The sequence below is a fragment of the Tupaia chinensis genome, unplaced genomic scaffold (assembly GCF_000334495.1).
Source record: "Tupaia chinensis unplaced genomic scaffold, TupChi_1.0 Scaffold138619_1, whole genome shotgun sequence".
Taxonomy (NCBI): Eukaryota; Metazoa; Chordata; class Mammalia; order Scandentia; family Tupaiidae; genus Tupaia; species Tupaia belangeri.
Window position 1 is genome coordinate 836002 of NW_006198512.1, and position 18511 is coordinate 854512.

At 52.2% G+C, this 18511-nt stretch overlaps 1 protein-coding gene across 1 annotated transcript in view; it reads left to right on the forward strand.

The window, feature by feature from the left end:
- Window positions 1-664: 664 nt before the first annotated feature.
- The window catches only part of FGD3 (FYVE, RhoGEF and PH domain containing 3), a 79685-nt gene continuing 61838 nt past the window's right edge, over window positions 665-18511 (forward strand). Inside the window, exon 1 of the mRNA XM_006161463.3 lies at window positions 665-749. The gene's annotated coding sequence lies outside the window, so the exon portion shown is untranslated. The remainder of the gene's footprint in view (window positions 750-18511) is intronic.

The following is an 18511-nucleotide window of genomic DNA, read 5'->3' on the forward strand; positions in this document are numbered from 1 at the left end:
ACCACACACTGCAAACACCACACAAACGTCCCATACTCCGCACACGAATCACGGAAACATACACAGCACGCACACGTCAATCTCGGTCTCCGTCAGACGCACCCCATGTACACGCACGGCCTCCACACCAAGACCTGTGTAAGCAAACGCGTGTTTGCACCCTGCCCTGCCTGTGCGTGAGTTGTGTCCACACACCAGACAGGGGTGGGGTGTCACTGTGGTGACAGTGTTGGAAGTTGCCTTCTGTCTCACAACTCTCCAGTCGGCCAGCAGCAGGGGCAGGAGTCCAGAGAAACATCAGCACCCCTTCCTGGCTCCTGGACCCCGACTGCTCCCCAGGTCCCGGGCCTGTGCCTGGCCCCCAGCCCAGCAGCCGCCCAGCCGCCTGCCGCCGCGTTGCCGTGGAGACGGTCTGCGGCATCCCAGGCTGCCCGCCCCGCTGGCTGGCAGTGCACGTGCGCGGCTTTGTCGGGCTCCCTGTGTTCTGCAGCTGTGGGCCGGAGCAGACAAGGGGACGCCTGCGGGCGGGGACCTTGAGGCTGGGTCAGGAGTCAGGAGCACCCGGGACCCCAGCCGGCTCAGTCCTGAGCTGACCGCGTCCAGCAGCGCAGCCGACTCTGAGTCCTGCCCCCTGGTGACCCGCCTGCGGCCCCTCCGGAAAGGTTCCCAGGCAGGAGGCCCAGGCCCCGAGCCTGTCTGCGCAGGGCTGTGGGCGGCTTCGCTTCGCCGGCTGGTTCCGAAGGGCCGCGGTGAGTGCGTTGGGTTTGCGGAGAGCTTTCCCTAGTCTCCGGAGGCTTTGGAATCCTGCGCGGGCCTGGTCCGGGCGTCCTCGGGCTGAGGCTGCTTTGCCCTCCAGGGCTGGGGGCGGAGTCCCTCCTGGGGAGGAGGGTGGCGCTCTCCAATTTGGAAAGGGGCTTCCGTCAGCCTCCCGCTGGGGCGCAGATTGCGGACTGAGAGGTTGGAGGAGCCCCTGGCTGTCCGTGCTGGGTGCCCTTGCATGGCATCGCCCAGGGTCTTCCTGCCCAAGACGTCCTAGGCTGGCTGAGGACGAGCCCTCTGTGTGTCTGAGTTTCCCGCCCGCGCCCACGCTCTCCGCTTCCCGGAGCTCTCCGGTCCTGTGCTCTCCCGCGGAGGATTCGTGCCTTGGACTCCACGCTGCCCTGGAGGGCCCGCGGGCGCTGTCGCTGGGGTGGGCTTTCCTTTCTGTTAGTGTCACTTTTGTCACTCAGCGCTTCCCCGTCACCTCTCTAAGGGGGAAATAAAGCCAGGTGGAAAGGGGTGACTCGTGCTCTGCAAACGTAAGCTTGGTGAGAACCTGCCCGTGGACACGTGTGGGGACTGCACAGAAGGGACGCCAGCTGCTGCCAGGGCTCTGCTCAGGCCCCAGTCTCTGGCTGCCCTGCCTGCTGGTGTCTGTGTCTGTGACTTGGGGTGGCCAGAGCGCCGACGTTTTCTAGGGTGACGGAAATCCTGCACCGTGTCCGAGGCCACCAGAAAAGGACAGAGTATGTGTGTGTGCTCATGTGTGAGCACGCGGGTTGGATTCCACTTTGTAAACTGTGAGTGTGACAGGAGCCAGCGTCCAGAGGGGCTGTTGGGTGTCCTTGTGCAGAAAAGCCCCACCTTGGTCCCTGCGACTCTGCACCAACACCTGTGTCTCCTCCTTCCTAGCTCCTGACCAGGCAGTGGGTGGCTGAGAGTCAGCCTCTCAGGGCTTCTCTGCACCTGCCAGGGGCCTGAGGACCACCATCCTGGCCCTTCAGTCAGCCAGGCGCCTCGCTCATCCAGGCTCATCCGGCTGGGCTGTGACCTCTCAGGTCCAGGGACTCCCAGCCAGACACTGGTGGCAGAGCTGGGGTGGGGGGAGTGCTCAGGCTTCAGTATCTTCATTTTTACCTGGCTCTGCTTAGGGGCTGGGAGGTGGGCCCACGGGTCTTGGGGTCAGAGCAGGACACGCTCACCTTCCCCGTGGGCACACGTGCTTAGGGGCTGGGAGGTGGGCCCACAGGGCTTGGGGGTTAGAGCAGGACACGCTCACCTTCCCCGTGGACACATGTGCTGGGGGGCTGGGAGGTGGGTCATGCGGTTTGGGGGTCAGAGCAGGACACACCCACCTGTCCTGTGGGCACACGTGCTTGGGTGGTGCTGGGAGGCAGAGCGATATGGATGGAAAACTGGCCCCCTGCCATGTGACTGTGGACGACTTTCTCAGTATTCCCCTCTATAAAGGGACTCTGGTGGGGTGGGGTGGGTCATTTGCACTGCGTGTGGCCTTGCAGGGAGTCGTGTCCAGCCAGTGCCCACCCTGGCCTTGTGGCAAGGGTGCGTGCTGGGCCCTGTCAGTCAGTGCTCACTCCAGGCTCATGGGCGCCAGGGCATCTCAGTCCTGAGCCTCCAGGCCAACTCGGGGTGACTGTGTTCTCCAGAACATGCCCAGAAGGGGGTTCCTGTGGGGCTCTGTGTGCCGGGCCACAGTGATGGGTTGAGAAGCGTCCAGGGCTCAGCATCCCCACATCACCGGGGCCACCAGGCAGTGGCTCTAGCCCTACTTGTCATGTGCAGACATGTGCCAGGAAAGATGAGGAGGGATGTGCCGCTTCCCCACAGGGCCCTGTCCCTGAGTGCATGGTGCTGTCCTGCACGTGCCTCCTCCTTCACCTCCTCTGCTGAGTGCTGGTGTCCCAGCTGCCCCAGGAGTCCTGTGCCCTCTGGCAGGGGCTGGCCTCATTAGACAACTGCTGCCAGAAGACTTGGCAACGGGCTTGCTCCTGTGGCCCTCCTCCTCCTGCCGCCTCCTCCCTCCTCCTCCCACCTCCTCCTACTCCTCCCTCTTCCCGCCTCCTCCCTTCTCCTCCTCCCTCCTCCTCTTCCCTCCTCCCGCCTCCTCCCACCTCCTACTCCTCCTCCCTCCTCCCCCTCCCTTCTCTCTCTCCTTCCCTCGCTCCTTACCTCAGGGCAATCCTGCTCGGCACCATTAGGTGCTTCTGCTCTTTCTACTTATCTTCTCCCCTCAGACTCCCAGGCCAACATGCCTGTGGTTAAGATACTAAACTTCCACATGGCTGACTGCGGTTTGAGTCCCTGACCTGGCAGCTTGAAAATTATGCTGGCCACATGTGCATGAGTGCCCAAAGTTCTAGGAGAATGGAGGAGAAAGGATTGCGGCATGGCTGTCTTCCCTGGGAAGTGATTTCTCACTTTTCCTCTCTCTGGAGTGTGCATATCCCTATAGCCAAAAACAAAAAACACAAAGGAAAAAGAAAGAAATCCTCCAAATAAACACATGCTGTTGGGTTCTGGTCAGTCAGGAGTTGAGACTGAAGAGATGGGCAAAGGTGGCCCGAGGGACTGTGAGACCGCCCTTGGCACAGGGTGCCATGTTGATCAGCCCCCTGGCCATCTGCAGCGCGGCCTGCAGCATTGAAGCTAGGCTGGGCTGCCCCTTCCTCAGGGGCTGACTGTGGGGCGGGGAAATCACTGTCTAGTCACACATGGCGGTTGTTCCTTACTGAGGACAGGAAAGCAGCAGGCACTGTTTCCGTGTGTGAATGCATCTAAACTTTGTTTTTAAACAGCTGATAATTTATCAAGTTGACTTAAGCATCTCTTATGGTGAACACATCAAACCTTTTCATTACAGATCAGAAACAATTGCTGTTACTCGGGCTCAAATGATGTAGCAGTCAGGCCACTGGCTGGGCTGTTTCGGCTTCTGTCTGGAAGGTGCTCGGATGTCACTTGTCTAGGAGTGAGAAACTGAGATGGCCTCTCTAGCTCAATGCTAAAGGCTCCTTTATGCTAAGACAGAACCAATCGAATATTTTCATTTCTTTCTTGAGCGGCCTAGTTGAGGACTCGAACCACAGTTGGCTATGTGGTAGTCCAGAGACGTAACCATTATGCCATCTGCTGGTCCCTCAAAGCACTTCTTAAAGATAAGGAAGTCGGGGGTCAGCAGGTCGCATGGTGGTTAAGGTGCTGGATTCTCACATGAGTGACAGTGACTTGAGTCTCAGACCTGGTGGCTTGAAAATCACAATAAATAAATAGGTAAATAAATAAATATTTTTTTTTGGAAGGAAATAGAGCGGGTGATTATTAGCTACTCACTGCTCAGGCCTTAGTATGTTGCATGCACTTTCCCAGGTAGGCAGGAGCCTTCGTTAGCCGAGGCTGGAGGAGGAGGGCATGGGCCTACCCCATGCACAGGCTCAGCTGGTTTCACACAGACCTATCCAGTCCAGGCTTGTCCATCCTCTGGGCTGCCTGACCAGAGGGAAGGCAGGAAAAGTTCACTGCAAGGTCAAAGTCTAGGAAATATTGCCTTTGAACCCAGCGCAAGTTCAGTTTAAAGCAAAGTATTGGGTTGTCGGAAGGCATGACGTATTTTTCTTTGTTTTCCTATGCAAAAATGCGTCATGACTTTTAGAAAGATTTTTGTAAAAAATGTGTTTTCCGAAAGCAAAATTCCACTCAGCATCCCCTCTTCTTTGGTTTTTTGACCATGTTTTTCCTTAGAAAGATTTAGGACAGCTAAGTGGAAATTACATTTTCCATTCTAAAACAGACGTGGAGACAGCTGGCCTTCATTGTGCGATAGCTCCAGGCTGGGCACCACGTGCCACGAGAAGCTCTTATTTTCCCAGTTTCTAACAAGCTGGCTTTTGCCCCGATGACAAATACGGGAAATGTTTGCTGTAGCAATATGTCCATCTCTGTATACCAAGGACAGGACGGGAGTTTCTGGAAGCTTGCTGCCACCCAGGGTCGGCCACGGTAGCTTTCAACCCGCCTATCTCCGCGGGGCCTCCTTTCCCCGGGTTGTGTCTGTCCTGGGGCCAAATGTTCACCAGAATTTGTCCCCTTCCACAGCCCACTAGAATCTGTGCCCTGGTCCCCACCCTCTGGCAGCCTGGCTAGCCTGGGCTTTCTACTGTCAGGAAAGGCCAAGACCCTGTCTGACCCTGGGGTCCTGGAGGGTGCCAGGAGGGACTGGGGACCTGCGGCTCTTGGTTCTCAGAAGCAGGTGGTGATTGGAGAAGCAGCCGGCTCTGGATCCCAGGCCCATGTGGCCAGGAAGAGCAGCCAGGAGAGCCCCGGGCCCCCTCTAGGCGTCGCCTTCAGAGCTTGCTGAGTCCTGATCCACCTAGACCACCTAGATGCTGCTCAGCAAGTCATTGCCGCCTGGCTGAGCGAGGCCACCTGGCTTCCCTGAACTTGGGTTTCTTTGCCATTGAAGTGGGCTCTTATTTCCTGGCTCTTTATTTGCCTTGCGCCTGCAAACTTCTCTGTGTCCTGCTGGGGTGTCTCCCTGGGCTCTGAGGTAGGTGGCCCTGAGAATCACTCCACCCCTCTGAGCTGCAGCTTCCTCTTCTGGAAAAGGAGAAACGGAGATTACAGCATTGTTTACCTGTGTTTACGACAGCTCCCTGGCTGGCCGGGGAAGGCGGTGACACGATATCTAGACACCCAAGAACTGGAGCTGGAGCTGGTGTGGGCAGGTGGAAGGACTGGCCAGGGGGCGAAGGGGACAGGGGTGAAAGCAGGGCATGTGAGTGTGGGAGGAAATGCCATTGGCAGTGCCGGGACAGAGGCTGGGAGGTTGGCAGGACCAGGCCCCAGGAGGGCCCTGTGCTCAGCCTTCTCTGCCACTGTGAGGACTTCAGCGATTACTGTATACATGTCTCTCCACAACTCCATTTCTCCTGGGGCCTGAAGGACTCCATTAGCTCTTAACTTTTTAATTAAACTTTATTTTAAAAAATCATAAGTATCGGCAGATAGCACAATAGCTGCATTGTTGGACTCCCACATGGCTGACCGGGGTTCAAGTCCCAGACCCAGCAGCTTGAAACTCACTCTGAATGTGTGTGTGTGTGTGTGTGTGTGTGTGTTTGTGCCCAAAATCCCGAGAGGAGAAGGGATTGTGGCGTGGTCATTCCCCCCGGGGGATGATTTCTTGCTTTCTGTCTATCTCTCTGGTGAGTGCACATACTCTATAGCAAAAATATCTCTAAAAAATTGTCAGAGGGTGTGAGTGCTCACCAGAAAGAAACAGATAGAGAAAGAGACAGAGAACACACACATCCCCGGGGAGTGTGGTCACACCACACTCCCTTCTCCTCCCTTTCTTCCTGTTGGGATCTTGGGCTCACACGTACACACACCTGGCATGTTTTTTTGTTTTTTTTTTTAAAGTGAGATCTGAACTGTGGTTGGCCATGTGGGCTCCAGAGCCCTTAACCACTAGGCTATGGGGCCAACCCACAATTAACCATTTATTTTGAAATAACTGTGTAGTCGTATACAGTGGCAAGGAGTAACACAGACATCCTGGGGGCCTTTTCTCAGTCTTCCCCAGTGATGACATCTTGCAAAATAATATTGGACAGCATGACAGCTGGGGTTAGACCATGAGACAGACAAAGAGCAGAAGAGGGACTGGACTGCCATGCGGCGGCAAGTGAGATGGCCTGGAAGGTTCCAGTTCTCATCTGGAGGCCTCTGGGAGTGTGCTGGGCAGGTGCGTGTCTCCACAACTCCATTTCTCCTGGGGCCTGAAGGACTCCATTAGCTCTTAACTTTTTAATTAAACTTTATTTTAAAAAATCATAAGTATCGGCAGATAGCACAATAGCTGCATTGTTGGACTCCCACATGGCTGACCGGGGTTCAAGTCCCAGACCCAGCAGCTTGAAACTCACTCTGAATGTGTGTGTGTGTGTGTGTGTGTGTGTTTGTGCCCAAAATCCCGAGAGGAGAAGGGATTGTGGCGTGGTCATTCCCCCCGGGGGATGATTTCTTGCTTTCTGTCTATCTCTCTGGTGAGTGCACATACTCTATAGCAAAAATATCTCTAAAAAATTGTCAGAGGGTGTGAGTGCTCACCAGAAAGAAACAGATAGAGAAAGAGACAGAGAACACACACATCCCCGGGGAGTGTGGTCACACCACACTCCCTTCTCCTCCCTTTCTTCCTGTTGGGATCTTGGGCTCACACGTACACACACCTGGCATGTTTTTTTGTTTTTTTTTTTAAAGTGAGATCTGAACTGTGGTTGGCCATGTGGGCTCCAGAGCCCTTAACCACTAGGCTATGGGGCCAACCCACAATTAACCATTTATTTTGAAATAACTGTGTAGTCGTATACAGTGGCAAGGAGTAACACAGACATCCTGGGGGCCTTTTCTCAGTCTTCCCCAGTGATGACATCTTGCAAAATAATATTGGACAGCATGACAGCTGGGGTTAGACCATGAGACAGACAAAGAGCAGAAGAGGGACTGGACTGCCATGCGGCGGCAAGTGAGATGGCCTGGAAGGTTCCAGTTCTCATCTGGAGGCCTCTGGGAGTGTGCTGGGCAGGTGCGTGCCCGTCCTCTGGGTTGGGCCGAGGCTGGAGGGGGGTCACAGCTTTGAGACCCTGCTGGGGTGCTGTCTTTGTCTCTGTTCCTCTGTCTCTCTTCCCACTGTGGGAGAGACAAATAAACTTGAAAAAGAAAAGGTACAGGGGCCAGCAGGTGACATGGTGGTTAAGGAGCTGGATTCCCACATGTTCGACCATGGTTTGAGTCCTGGACCCCGCAGCTTGAAACACAGAGGGTGCATCTCCATGTGTACTCAAAAGCCCAAGAGAAAAATAGAGAAGGGATTGCAGTGTGGCCATCCCATGGGAGGTGATTTCTTACTTTTCTCTCATAATCTGGCTTGCTTCGCTTAACATTAAATTGTCTGGGGCCGGAAAGTGGCATGGTGGTTAAGGGCGCTGAACACTCACATGGCCAACCATGGTTCTAGTCCCACATCTGGCAGCTTGCTTTCTAACTTTCTCTCCACCCTCCTCACTCTGTCCCTCTCTGGTCAAATTAAAATAAAGAAATAAAGTTAAATAAAATAATTATTTTTAAAAAGATATTAAATCGTCTATATTCATCTACTTTGTATCAAATGTCAGGGTCTCATTTTTCTTTATGGCTGAGCAGTATTCCATAGTGTATATGTGCCACATTTTTCAATCCAGTCTTTTGCTCTTGAACATTTGGCTTGATTCTTGTTTTAGTAATTGTGAAGAATGCCATAGTAAACATGGATGTGCAAGTGTCTTTCTGACTGTTTTCCTATCCTTTGTATAAATGGTATTTATCTTTTCCACCACTGGACTCCCTTGTAGTTGACCATGGTTGGTGTCCCAGACCCAGTGGCTTAAAACTCATGTGGGGTACTTGTACATGCATGTCCATAGTCCTGAGAGGAGAATGGGGAAGGGATTGTTACATGGCCATCCCCCTGGGAGGGTGATTTTTCACTTTCTCTCTCTCTCTTTCTTTCTCTCTGGCAAGTGGATGCACCCTATAGCAAAAAATCTCTCTAAAAAAAAAACTATATTGGGTGATCTTTTTTTTAAAGTTTATTTCTTTCATTCCTCCATGAGCAAGAGAGACAGGGAGAGTGAGAGAGAACAAGTGAAGAGAGAGAGTGAGTGCCAGACCCCCCCAGAGTCTGATGCTGCCATGTACCCTTGACCTTAGCCAACTCCAGATTATGAGCAACTGTGTGCCTGGCGCACTCAGGGAGGTCTCGGGCTTGAACCAGGAGCTTTCCCATCTCACTGCGGCGCTGCCATCTGGCTGCTTGGTGAGTTTTTCCTGACGATGATAGAGCACAAGTGCTTGTGCATCTGCACATCCTCTGGCCAAGTGTCTTAGTGCCTTTTGTTCATTCTCCCGTTGAGAGTGTGTGTTTGGTTTTTCTGCTGAGTTTTGAAATTTCTTTATGTATTTTATAAGTGAGTCCTTTATTGGGTCTGTGGTTTCCAAAGCTTTTTCCTGTCTGTGGCTTGTCATTTCAATCTCCTCACAGAGTCCGAACAGAAGTTCCAGATTTCGTTGAACTTTCACTTGCCAATTTTCCTTTACAGATTGTGCCTTTACTGTCAGATCTAAGAACTCTGTGCCCAGCCTTGAATCCCAAAGGTTTTCTCCTACTTTTTTCTTTGAGGTTTATAGTTATACACTTAAGTCCTGTGAGGTTTAGGTCCAGATTTATTTTTCTGACTATGGATGTCCTATTTCTCCAACATCATTTATTGAAAAAAACTGTTCTTTCTTCATTGAATTTCTTTTGCATCTTTGTCAAAAACCAGTTGGCCATACTGGTGTGGGGTTGATGCTCATCCCAGTGCTCCACGTGTCCCCCCAGCACCACCTCGTACTGGGCAGAGGGACAGATCGTGGCGCAGGGGTAAGATGCAATGCTCTGAAAGGCTACAGGAGTTCCATGGGAAGGTCCTAGGCTCGCATCTGGAGACCTCTCTGAGCTACTGGGCCTGTGTGAGCCTAGGGCCCAAGGGCTGGAGCTGGATCATGATATCAATATCCTGTTGAAGGACCAGCAGTTAAGGTACTTGTTATACCTAATCTATTGTTTTACTTGCTGTGAAAAATTGGTACACTTGAGGGACCAGCAGTTGGTGTAATGGCTATGTCGCTGGACTCCCACGTAGTCGACTGCGGTTCGAGTCCCGGACCCAGTGGCTTAAACTCACTCCGGGCGCGTGTGCGTGCGTGCCCAAGATCCCAAGAGAAGAATGGAGGAGAAGGGATTGTGGTGTGGCCATCCCCCCTGGGGGGTGATTTCTCGCTTTCTGTCTCTCTGTCTGTCTCTGTCTGTCTGGCGAGTGCATGGGCCCTATAGCAAAAACCTCTCCAAAAAAAGAATAAAAAAAAAAAAAGAATTGGTACACTTGATATGTTGTTTAATGGCTAAGTTAGTAGTTTGCTGTGAAGAAAACATTTGATCGTAACGCTGCTTGCTGAGAGCATACCTGACTCCATTTTGTAGTACATTCAGACTGGCATTAGTCATGTTCCTGGGAATTCGACATTTAGCCAACACCCTAGTGCTTATCGCTGATAGCAGACTAGCCATATGCTGACCGACAGCATGAGGAACGTGAACATGGTCTATACTTCACCCGCCCCCATGACTGGCAAACTAACTTAGCCATTAAACAAAATATATCAAGTGTAAGAATTCTTCACAGCAAGTAAGACAACATATTAGGTATAACATTAAGACACATATGAAATAGCCAATGTGAAATCAGTGGGCAAAGCCACATCCGACAGAGCCAGTGAGATGAGAGCAATCAGTGGGCCCAGCCAAGGACCAACCGACATGACCTAGATGAAGGTATAAACTTTGCAGAATGCAGCTGCGGGGGGCTGGGAGCCACTCTCTGTCCGCTAGGCCCCACGACCACTCAGGACTGTGCTTTCTCTTTCACTTAATAAACTACCTTTTCCTTTTACTATTGGCGTGCTTCATTCAGTTCTTCATCTGAAACACCAGGAGCTGGATGTCATTGCAGAAGCCCTCCTCCAGAGCCCTCCTGCAATAGCTATCCCCACCCCTACCCCCCACCCCTCAGGTGCTTTCTCCCAACCACCACCTCCTCCCCCCAACCCGGCAAGCACGGTTCCCTGTAGCAAATTGGAAATGATAATAGTAAATTAAGGCCCTGTCAGGCTCCAGCCTCCTGCCAGAACTCCGCCTCCAGGCAGGCGACCCTGCTCGCTGCCCCTCTTCGACCTGTTCCTGGGTAGACTGTGCTTCCCCAGTGTTGAAGCCCAACCCTCAGGAGCTTCCATGTGACTGAGTTTGGAGATGATCCTTAAATATGTGATTAAGTTTAATGAGGCCCTTGGGTAGGGTCTAATCTAAGCTGGCTGCTGTCTTGATAAGGAGGGGGCTACGGCTCATAGTGCCATGGGGGGCTGCTGACAAGAAGTTGGATCCCACAGGGTGACCATGGTTCGAATCCCGAGGCTCTGCTGGCCTGATACGTGCCAGGCGTGTGCACAAGTACCCAGGATCTGACGCTGCGGGACTGGAGGAGGGAGCGAGCGTGCCGGACCTGGTGCAGAGTACTACCCTCCCCTCTCACAGGCACCTGCACGCACTCTCTCATGAATAAAGAAAGAGAGATTGAAATAAGAGAGAGCAGAGTAAGACGCTAACATACCCAGAATAATGAACGTGTCAGGACACAGTGAGAAGGTTGGTCTCGGCAAGTCAAGAAGAGAGGCCTCCGAAAACCCAGCCTTGTTGGGGCTAGCAGTTGGCATAGCAGTTACGCCGCTGGACTCCCACATGGTTGACATTGGTTCGAGTCCTAGACCCAACGGCTTAAAACTCACGCCAAGTGTGTATGTGAGCGTGCCCAAGATCCCAGGAGGAGAATAGAGGAGAAGGGATTGCGGTGTAGCCATTTCCCTGGGGGGTAATTTCCACTTTCCCTCTCACTGTCTCTGTCTCCCTACCCCACCCTCCACCCTCCCTGTGAGCAATGTCCTAAAGCAAAAACCTCTTAAAAAAAAAAGAAAAAGAAAGAAAGAAAGGAACAAAACCCCAACTTGCAGACACCTCGATCTCCCCTCCTGAACCAGGAGGAAGCCAGCCACCATGAGCTGGCAGGGCTTTATTTAGCCAACACCCTAGTGCTTATCGCTGATAGCAGACTAGCCATATGCTGACCGACAGCATGAGGAACGTGAACATGGTCTATACTTCACCCGCCCCCATGACTGGCAAACTAACTTAGCCATTAAACAAAATATATCAAGTGTAAGAATTCTTCACAGCAAGTAAGACAACATATTAGGTATAACATTAAGACACATATGAAATAGCCAATGTGAAATCAGTGGGCCCAGCCACATCCGACAGAGCCAGTGAGATGAGAGCAATCAGTGGGCCCAGCCAAGGACCAACCGACATGACCTAGATGAAGGTATAAACTTTGCAGAATGCAGCTGCGGGGGGCTGGGAGCCACTCTCTGTCCGCTAGGCCCCACGACCACTCAGGACTGTGCTTTCTCTTTCACTTAATAAACTACCTTTTCCTTTTACTATTGGCGTGCTTCATTCAGTTCTTCATCTGAAACACCAGGAGCTGGATGTCATTGCAGAAGCCCTCCTCCAGAGCCCTCCTGCAATAGCTATCCCCACCCCTACCCCCCACCCCTCAGGTGCTTTCTCCCAACCACCACCTCCTCCCCCCAACCCGGCAAGCACGGTTCCCTGTAGCAAATTGGAAATGATAACCGTAAATTAAGGCCCTGTCAGGCTCCAGCCTCCTGCCAGAACTCCGCCTCCAGGCAGGCGACCCTGCTCGCTGCCCCTCTTCGACCTGTTCCTGGGTAGACTGTGCTTCCCCAGTGTTGAAGCCCAACCCTCAGGAGCTTCCATGTGACTGAGTTTGGAGATGATCCTTAAATATGTGATTAAGTTTAATGAGGCCCTTGGGTAGGGTCTAATCTAAGCTGGCTGCTGTCTTGATAAGGAGGGGGCTACGGCTCATAGTGCCATGGGGGGCTGCTGACAAGAAGTTGGATCCCACAGGGTGACCATGGTTCGAATCCCGAGGCTCTGCTGGCCTGATACGTGCCAGGCGTGTGCACAAGTACCCAGGATCTGACGCTGCGGGACTGGAGGAGGGAGCGAGCGTGCCGGACCTGGTGCAGAGTACTACCCTCCCCTCTCACAGGCACCTGCACGCACTCTCTCATGAATAAAGAAAGAGAGATTGAAATAAGAGAGAGCAGAGTAAGACGCTAACATACCCAGAATAATGAACGTGTCAGGACACAGTGAGAAGGTTGGTCTCGGCAAGTCAAGAAGAGAGGCCTCCGAAAACCCAGCCTTGTTGGGGCTAGCAGTTGGCATAGCAGTTACGCCGCTGGACTCCCACATGGTTGACATTGGTTCGAGTCCTAGACCCAACGGCTTAAAACTCACGCCAAGTGTGTATGTGAGCGTGCCCAAGATCCCAGGAGGAGAATAGAGGAGAAGGGATTGCGGTGTAGCCATTTCCCTGGGGGGTAATTTCCACTTTCCCTCTCACTGTCTCTGTCTCCCTACCCCACCCTCCACCCTCCCTGTGAGCAATGTCCTAAAGCAAAAACCTCTTAAAAAAAAAAGAAAAAGAAAGAAAGAAAGGAACAAAACCCCAACTTGCAGACACCTCGATCTCCCCTCCTGAACCAGGAGGAAGCCAGCCACCATGAGCTGGCAGGGCTTTGTTACACACTCCTAGTAAACAAAGGCTTCACTCTGTGGAGCCTGAGCATCCCCACAGGTCTGACTTTGTGGCCTGGCTCTGCTTTCTTTTTAATTTTAGAGAATTATTTATTTAATGCGATTTATTTATTTATTTAAATTTGACCAGAGAGGAACAGATCGAGAGAGAGAGAGAGAGAGAGAGAGAGAGAGAGAAAGTGAAAAAGCAAACCCCCAGGTCCAGGACTTGAACCATGGTCAACCATGTGGGAGTCTGATGCCCTTAATCACCACGCTACCTGCCAGCCCACTTTTTTTAACCTCATCTGATGGAGTCATTTATGTCTGGCTCCTGGGTTTTTTTGAGAGGTTTTTGCCTAAGGAGGCACATGCTCACTGGAGAGAGAGAGAGAGAAGCAGAGACAATGAGAGGGAGTGAGAAATCACCCCCCGGGCGTATGATCACACCGCAATCCCTATTCCATTCTCTTCCCGGGATCTTGGGTATGCACACACACGTGCCTGATGTGATTTTCAAGCCACTGGGTTGGGGACTCAAACTGCAGTCGGCCTTGTGGGAGTCCAGCGACGTAACCACTGTGCCATCTGCTGGCCCCACATCTGGCTCCTTTTGCTATCAGTCCTCTGTGAAATCAGTAGCTGTTCCTTTCATTGCTGACCATTTCACATCATGGCTACACTTCGCTTTGCTTACGCATTCTCTAGGTGGTGGACATCCATGTTGTTCCCAGCTCGGAGTCACAGGCAGGATGCCCCTTGTCCAAGATACTTATCAGAAATGTTTCAGAGTTCCTCCCCGATTCTGCAATATTTGCATATAGTAGTGGGATTCTTCGAGGTTGAAACGCTGGTCTAAACACGAGCTTCGTTTATGTTTCATATGTACCTTGTTCAGATAGCCTGAAGGTAATTTTACACAGTATTTTTGTATTGCAGTGTTTGGGCCATGACATGTCATGGGGTAAGTGTGAAATTTCCTACTGGAGGTGTCGTGTCTGTACTTAAAACTTATATCTCGGAGTATTTCGATGTAAGGTTTTCAGGAGGGACGCTCACCCTGTATTATGCACACAGCCACTGTGGACACTGTGTGCAGGTCTTCTCTTCTCTCTTGGGTAGGTACCTGGAAGTGCAATGGGCGGGTCACAGGGCGGGTACCTGTTCAACTTCATATGAAAATGCCGAACTATTTTCCAGAGTGGTTGTGCACTTCAGTGCTTTCACCAGCGTGAGAGTTTTGTGTTGAAAGTTCTGTTTGCTTCACCTTCTTGCCAACACTTGGCATTGTCAGTCTTTGTCACTGTAGCCATTCGATGGGAGTGTAAGGATCCCTCAGTGGGATTTTGATGTGTGTTTTCTTAAGGATAACGATGTTGAGACCTTCCCATGTTCTTGCTGTCCACTCAGTTAACTTAGTCAATTGCTTGTTCTAGTCTTTCTCATTTTTTGTATTGGATTGGTTGTCTTGTCTTTGAGTTGTAGGAATGTTTACATATTCTAGACACAAGTCCTTTGTCAAATATATGTATTGCAAATGTTTTCTCCTGATCTGTGGCTTACCTTTAAATTTTTTAAAACAGATTTTTTAAAAAAGAGAAGTTCCAGGGTCACAGTAAATTTGAGAGGAAGTTACGTCCCTCTTCCTACATGCCTCCCCCGCCTCCTCACTACCAACGCGTCCACCGGAGGTTCCGTTTGTTACAACCAGTGAGCCGCTATTACATGTCATCTCCCAGTCATAGTGGCTTGTCCTTTTGTTTTCCTGACTGTACCTTTGATGAGCAGAGATTTTCCACATTGACTAGGTTTTTTAAAAATCTGCCATGGGCTGTGTGTGCTTGCCAGAGACAGATAGGGAGAAAGTGAGAAAGCTCCCCCACCCCCAGCGGATGGCCACGCCATCATCACTTACCCACTCTCGGGATTCGGGGCACACAAGGTACAACGTACCCAGGTCCAGGACTCGAACTGCAAGGTAGGCCATGCGGGATCCAGCCACCCCAACCAGAGTGCTCCAGCTGGCCTGGATGAAGATCTTTGTCAAGTTTTCCTTAGAAGGTGCCTGAGGAAGGACACAGGGGAAAGGGTCCTGGCTCAGAGACTCTTTCGAATAGTTCTGACAGAACCCATCCATTCAGAGGAAGGAGTGAAGTGGCCAAGTATGGACAGGAGGAAAGGGGAACCAGTTGAGCCATGTGACTTCATGTGTCCCCAGATTGGGACCCCTGCACCCCACTCCTTGGCCCCTGGCGTGTACCTTACGACTGGTCTCCTTTGCCCTTTCTGGGCTGGGATCAGGCCCTCTCCCACGTTCCCTAGGCTGTAGGCAATGCTCCGCTCTTCTGCCGTTACCCTGATGGTGCCAACATCGCCAGCGGGCCCTGCCAGGCACTCGCAGCACACCCCTAATTGTGGGTCTCTCTGGTTCTGGTCTTCTGGCTAGATTCCAGCAGCACATTCAGGCTCTGTACGTGGCACTGTTGCCAGATCCGTCACTCGCTGAGAGCGGTGTTGTGGTTAGGGTGGTCTCACCAGATCCCCGCCATGTGTTTCCATTGGTGGCAGCAGGCGTCGCCACCCTGGGTGTGGGTGAGTCCCTTGTGGACAACCGCTGCCATTTCCAGACTCAGCTCTTGCCAGCACGGAGGCGGGCACCGCCTGGAGCACAGGGCCGTGACCTGGGCAGGGGACTATGTGCTGCTTTCCTGGGTCACAGGCATAGCACTGGGCTCGCTCCCTGCACCTGCCTGGCTCACCTCGGCGTCTTTACGAAGCCCCAAGCCGGGGAGAGAGGGCCTCAGCGAGGCTGAAGGTGCAGTTGAGCCACCTTCCCGTGTTTAGGTGTCATCTGCAATTCTTTTGCTGGTGAATATCTGCTCCTGTGCTTTGCCCTGAGCGGTCTGTTTCCGGGTCACTCCACGACTCACTCTTCCCCTCCACCTGCCCCCACCCAGACGTACTCCTTGCCTGGGCAAGGTGGAGGCCTTTTCACATGATGAAAGGGTGGCAGTGAGTCCGATCAACCCACCTGACTGCACTTCCATTCCCCAAAGCAAACTCAAAGCACATTGTCAGTCCTTCTGCAGCCTCACTGAGCAGCGACGGCCACTGGGAGATGCCATCAGAGACGTGACTTCCTGCAAGCTGGTCTGCCCATGGCCCCACCGCAGCAGGGTTCCATCTTAGTAAGCCATTGAATTGAAAAGTCTTGGAGTCAGCAGGTAGCATGGTAGTTAAGGTGCTGGATCTCCCACATGGCTGGCCACGGTTCGAGTCCTGCAGCTGGGGACTTGAAAATCATGACAGGCACATGTGCATGCATGCTCAAAATCCCGAGAGGTGAATGGAGAAGAGATTGTGGCTGGCCATTCTTCCTGGGAGTGATTTCTCATTTTCTCTATATATATGTGTCTTTTTTTTTTTTAAATCATTTTATTTAACTTTACTTATTTATTTATTTAAATTTGACCAAAGAGAGAGAGAGAGGAAAAGTGAGAAACAAGCTGCCAGGCCCAGGACCGTACCATGGTTGGCCATGTGGGAGTCTAGTACCCTTAACCACCACACCATCTGCTCCCCTCTATAAGTCTTTTATTTTGGAATAATTTGGGGTGCACAGAAAGTTGCAGAGACGGTACGGAGGGTTTCCACACCCCTTGCCTACCTTCTGCTAATGTCCGGGTCTTACGTAGGTCTGCCACTGGTTGAATGCTACCGAATACAGGCCTCATGTGGATTCCGTCACCTATTTCACTATACCAGTGTCCACTAGGAGCTGCCACATAGCAAATACTGACTTTTAATGTCATCTATGCCCAAAATTTTATTAAAAAAAAAAAATAGGAGAGGGAATTGGGTTCTGGGGCTCCCTTTGCTACAGTCTCTCATTATTTTGCTAAAGTGACATATTAGTAAGAAAAGACTCCCAGAAATACCAATTCAAGTATGCAGCTTAAAGCAATAGTACAAAGTAGGTAGCATTTATTGGATTTCGCAGTACCCCAGCATTTCCACACAGAACACCTCATTTCGCCCTCAGTATGTAGGCCTCAAAATCGCTGCTGCCAGTCCTGGCACCACATCCTTGTGCATTAATGACCAATGACGAAGAGTTTTCTTGGGCCAGCCAGTGGCATGGTGGTTAAGGTGTCTGAATCCCGCATGGCTGACAGCATGGTTCAAGTCTTGGACCCAGTGGCTTGGAAAATACGCCAGGCATGTGTGAGTGTGTGTGCCGAAAGTCCCAAGAGGAGAATGGAGGAGAAGGGGAGAAGCAATTGTGGCATGGCCACCCCTTGGGGACCACTTTTTAACTTCTCTGTCTCTCTGCACAAGCACACATGTCGTATAACAAATTTAAAAAAAAAAAAAAAAAAAGATTTTGTCTTTCATGGGTCTCTCGAGGAAACCCTTCCCATAAACTGCCAGGCTCCAGGCCTTTGGCTGCAGCGGGAAGGGTCGTGTCATGTCCCCTTCCCAGTGCGCTGTGGGCAGCGTACCACACACGTGTAACAGGACTTCCACAGTGAAGAGGGTTCTAGGACTTCCCAAGTCCAGGGCTGTCAGCATCAGAGCAGAGGGCTTGCCTGGGCTACCAGAGCCCTGTGGACCATGGGCAGGGGACCTCAGAGGCCTGTCCTACCTGGGAGGTCTGCCTCAGTTGGCCTTCTCTCCTCCCCCAAGGCATGCCTGCTGGCCTCGTGCTGGCCCCCGGGGGTGAAGTAGTCAGAGCGCCCAAGGACTTGCCAGCATGGGGTGCCAGGCTGGCAGCGTTTCCAATACCACGGGTCTGGGAGGAACCAGGATGTGCCTTTCTGACAAGTCCCTAAGTGAGCAGCTACAGCTGCTGCCCCCGGAGCCTGGTCTGAGACGCGGGGCTGCAGGCCATGGCCAGGGGCTGGAGTGTGCAGAGTGAGGTCCCAGAATCAGCCCTCCCCGTCTGATCCACCTTCAATGGAGAGCCGAGGGGAAGGACGGCAGACTGCCTCGCACCCCCGAGACGCGGGCAGCCCGGCTCTTTCGTCCGATATGCGTGAGTTTCCAGGATCACTGTTCAGGGAATGACGCCAGGCCCTGACAGGGCCCTCATGCTGTCCCTGCCCCCAGCTTCTGCCAGTCCCGGTGACACAGTTCAAGTGTCAATTACCGCAGCGTATTATCAGAGGGACTGCGTGGAGAGCCAGCTGGCCAGCTCGTCAGTTACCAGTCTACGTAAATGAGCGGCACATTTTGTAGTCAATGGGCTGTCGTGTTATGTTCTCCATCCTTCCTTCCTCCCTTTCACTCAAATTTTTTTCTCAGAGGTCACATGCTCTCTCCAGGGAGAGACAGAGACTGAGAGAGAGAGAGAGAGAGAAAACGCACTCTGTTGGCATGGTCCTGCTACAATCCTGTGTCTTCCATTTCTCCCTCCTTTCAGGATTTTGGGCA